Raw genomic sequence first — 5,068 nt, forward strand, 5'->3', positions numbered from 1 at the left:
TCAATTTTGTGAGATATATTGGGTCGTTCACTAATTAATTTCGTTTTTAGAATGCATTTTCAACACGATTTTTTTAGGTTTTCGTCGTTTTTGAAATATTAAAATTTTGTTAACAAAATTAATTTTTTATTTTATTCAACATTGTTCTTTTCAAGGGTGATACCCTGCTTATAGCGCGCCACCAATTTTTCGGTACCATTTTTGTAGTACAATTTGTCTTCAAAATAAATCTCAGTTTCGGCGATCACCGCTTCATTCGACGAAAATTTCTTCACGGTGCCGCAACAAAATCCTCAAGTCGCTAGCCGGCAACACCTGGGGAAATTACAAAGAAACGTTGTTGGCAACCTACAAAGCAATCATCTTTAACTAGGCCGTAACAATATGGTCGCCAGGATGCAGTGAAACGCAGACATGGAAGCTACAGACTTGTCAGAAGACTGCACTCCGAACTACGACAGGGTACCTCTTTATGTCTCATGGAACACCTGCAAGTGTGGCCGGTATGCTCCCAGTTAAGGAGCATAACGAACTCCTCTCCAAGCTGTTCCTGCTGGTATGCTTTCGCAGATATCATGAGGTCATTCCTCAACTACGTCGATGACATCAAACAATACGCCGACCAGACTTCGGACGAGCACTAACCGTCATTCACAGTGGAGCCATTAACACCTTCACCGACTCCCTCTCAGTAAATGGCGTACTTGGAGTCAAACCACCACCCATTGCAGACGAAGAGCTCGAGTTGCCGCGAGAAACGAGAGTGGCCCTTGCGCAGCTTCGTTCTGGATACTGTAGCAGTTTAAACTCCTACTTATCCAGAATAGACCCTGATATATCTAATATATGAACAGCCATGAGTCCCCGCTTAACACAGACCAGGTCTTTGCATGCCCTGCTAGCCATACTCATCTGACACCTATATTTCTTAGGTCCGACCCCGTCGAAACAGCACATTTTCTGGTCCTACCGTTGGATGACGTCTGCGTCTTATCCAATCCTTACTATTCTAACGGGATTAGGAACCCGTTACAGCAACAACACCAACAACACAAATTTATTTCCTGCGAGCATTGTTTTAAGATCTGAGAACAGGAAATAGTCACTGGGGATCTGGATTTCGGTGGATGCGGAAACAATTCGAAATCTGATTTATGGATTTTGGCCATCCTTTTCACTGACTTGCAACACAGTACATTGTCTTGGTGAAACAGCACTTTCCGGTTACTCAAGTATGGTTCTTTTTCGATGATTTCGTTCTTAAACGTTCAAATAACGCTATGAAATGTTAATGGTCCTTTCTTCTTGGAGTGCATTCATCGCCTGCAGTCCACTTGGATGACTGTAGATTGGACTTCCTAGGGAAATGATGAAGCCAGGTTTCATCCATTGTCATATATCTAGGATTTATTACGCTTAAACTTCTCCAAACACTGCTCCGTATCATCAATTTGTCGTGGTTTTTGATCAAAAGTGAGCTCGCGCGGCACCCTCCTTGCATAGAACTTTCTCATACCAAAATTTTTGTAAATGATATAATGTACATACATGTTCCTTTGATATCTTTAGAGTCCCTGCTATTTCGAACAACTTCACTTCCGTCATCGAAAAATATTTTTATGGACTTTTTTGATGTTTTCGTCGGTAACAACCTCTTTTGGGCATACACTGCGTTCACCGTCTTCGGTGCTCAATTCACCACGTCTAAACTTAACATACCAATCTTTTATGGTCGATTTTCTTGAAGCAATGTTCAGGAACTCGCCATGCTGCCAAGTTTTCGCTTCAACTGCATTTTTTCCCCACCCAAACAATAAAGTTTTAATAGACCTATTATATTTAGTTGATGACAATACTTTTCAAAGTTGCCGTGAATATGCGCTTTGTTATGGAGTTTTCAAAACTCCGACAAAGCAGCAATTTTTCAAATCTGTTCTGTAATGTCAAATAAAAATCGTCCACAAAATTCAAGGCCTATTTTCCAATATTCTATTGAACTAGTTTACGAATGTTTTAAGTAAATTCAAGTGAAAACCATACAGAATTTTCAGCAATTGGAAATTTTCATACTTTTGGAAAATTGCAAACCAAACTCATATTTTTATCTTCAATATTTAATTTTTAAAATTTTATAAGTGAATTCATATAGTTTAGCCATCACTGTACTCAAAGTGCTCTGACGAAGGGTAACTAGTGCACTCAAAATTAATGTGTGAAATGTGGCAACCACAAAAATAAACGGTATTACTCATGGGGAGTAGCATACTTTTAAGCGCATGTGCCATTTTGACATTTAATTTGTTTACAAATTGTAACAAATTTTGACAACTGTTGGGCGCTCATATTCACGTTTATATAAACATACATAAGGAAGATGCTTAAAACTTAAAATTACAAAATAAGGAGAAAATTAAAATGCATGTTTAAGGTAATACGCCAAAATATAGGCAAATGGTATTTACATACCATTCAAGGAAAAGTTGGTCTACTTCACTAAACATTAAGGAGTAGGTATTCGCATTTGATAAGAAGAGCAAAAAAATCGTATATTTTGAATAAACGAATAAAATACCAATAGTCTTGCCATTTTATAAAGTTTTAATTTTGAAAATACAAAAAGCTAAACAGAAATGATTAAATTTTAGAGCAATTTTTCAAAATCATACAATTGCAAATTAAGATAACACAGAAGAGAAAACGATAATGTTTTCGTTTCTTGGAAGGATAGTAGTTATTACGCTCGTTGCGATAGTTTACAGTAGTGGCAACATAGATGCATGATTGAAACTGCATTTCGAATCGCAGACATTTACCATTCAGAAAGTTTCATAAAGATTTTACTTAAGTTTTCTAATTAAGTCCCCAGCCCTCTGCGGATTTCTAGATGTTCGATTCGAGAAGCACTTTTGTAGTATTATAATTAATATTATAAATGTGAATGTGAATGTTAGTATGTTTGTTACGCTTTCACGCCGAAACCAAGAAACCAACCATCATGAAACTTTATACACAAATGTCTTATGGGATTAGAAAAAACATAGAATATTTAACCACGGCAAAACCTGGTTTGTATATAAAACAAGTAAGAAAGAGCCACATCCGGGTGCAACCGAACATTTTATGCTGTTGCACCTTGCAATAATCAAAGCCAGGAAAATACCTTGAGTTACAAAACTTCAACCAAGGGATCGGAATCTAAGCAAATTTACATTTACATATACTCTGTATAGCTCATACACTGACCGACAAATTCGGCATAAGATTTGTTAGGTCTCCAATCACATGGAGTAAAATTAGGCAGATCAACGAATTCCTGATATTAGTCATATGGCGGATAGGTCAAGTTTTCGCCCACTTTTATCTACACTGTTATGAGTTAACCACTCTCTGTAATTTTCATTGAGATAACCCAATTATTGGCCGATATATTCAGTATAAAGTCACCTGGAAGTTCAAATTCTTTATGTTAGGTATATGGGGCCTCAAGGAAGTATTGACTCGATTCAACCCATTTTTGATACACAGAGTTACTAATGTCGGGAAGGGATTCTATCAGAATTTCAATTATATATCTCGCACTTTGTCCGATATTTTTGGTCAAAAGTCAACTACAGATACTGGGGTCCAAAATATTAGGTACCTAGGGGCTTGAACAGTTTTGTTTGGATTGGGACAAGTTTTGATCAAAAGGTGGCATACTTTAAAATAATTATTATTACAAAATTGTATCCCGTTATAATAATTACTTCTGGATTTATGTACCGGAAAGTGAAAGGATCAAATGAAATTTAAAGTTATGTTATATGGGAAGTGGGCGTGGTTGTAGTCCGATTTCGCCAATTTACACACCGTGACATAGGAATATAAAATCATGCTACGTACTAAATTTAGTTTAAATCGGTAGCGTGGGTTTTGAGATATGTGATTGCACCAAAAAGTGGGCGGTGCCACGCTCATCAGCCAATCGTCCCATAAAGCCCTTTAGTAGCATCTAGGAGTTGAAATTTAATGTCTCTGACGCATTTAGTTATTGATTTATAGCGCTTTTAGTAGTTTGGAATAGTACCGTTAGCGTACGCGAAGTTATTTTCCGATTTCATCCATTTTTACACTGTCGATAGGGGTTCTTATAATATTTGCGCTCAGCACAGGTTGTTTTAGCTGTAGTAGTTTAGAAGATATGTACATTAAACTTATCAGAGGGCGGGGCTACGCCCACTTTTTCAAAATGTTTATACAAAAATAATTAAAAAAATAATATTCTTTTTTTTTGGAATTTCTGAAATTTCTTATGAAATTCTGGTTTTAGAATGCACTCATACCATGGTCTATGTTCTATAAAATAATGGAACAAATACTATAGAATGATTTCTTCATTCTAACAAATGTAAATTTCACAAAATATATAAATATTTAATGACCTCCAGAATTATCTTCATTTTCATGCGCATTTATTTTTCTGTGCTATTCTCATCAACTCCAATCACTTGGCAACTCTGCACAGCCATCACTTGTACATCCCCCGTTAAGAATACGATTGTAAACAAAGCACTCTCGCGCTCTACGGCATGCTGGTGTTCTATCACACTCATTTTTTGTGGCGCGTGCTCTCGCAGTATGTGTGGGTGTTGAAGTAGCGCCACACGCTGTAGCAACACACAAGCACACACACATACAGTGTAGAAGCAGTTGGTGGCAGAAGCGCCAACCAGAAGCGCATGTGTTTTGACTGCGCCCCAATGCGACAATGCACTTGCCCTACCAACAATAAGTGACAGAACACAACGCGGACGCTGGCGCTGTCACTAACAACGCCGCGCAGCCGTTGCTCTCACAGCACACGAGTGACGGTGCTCGCATGTGAACAAGTGTACATATGTTAATTCAGTATCTGACAGCATATACACAACGGTTTTGCGCTGGCACGCCGATACAAACACACACACACACACACACATGCATACGCTGTGTAGATATTTACTCATTTGCTTGCGCTCGCTCGCTCACTGCCTCGCCAAGCTGGGGCAGCCGAAAACTCTGTTGGAGCAATCAAGATTCAGTCAGTTTT

This window comes from Bactrocera neohumeralis, chromosome 2, assembly GCF_024586455.1.
Source record: "Bactrocera neohumeralis isolate Rockhampton chromosome 2, APGP_CSIRO_Bneo_wtdbg2-racon-allhic-juicebox.fasta_v2, whole genome shotgun sequence".
Lineage (NCBI taxonomy): Eukaryota > Metazoa > Arthropoda > Insecta > Diptera > Tephritidae > Bactrocera > Bactrocera neohumeralis.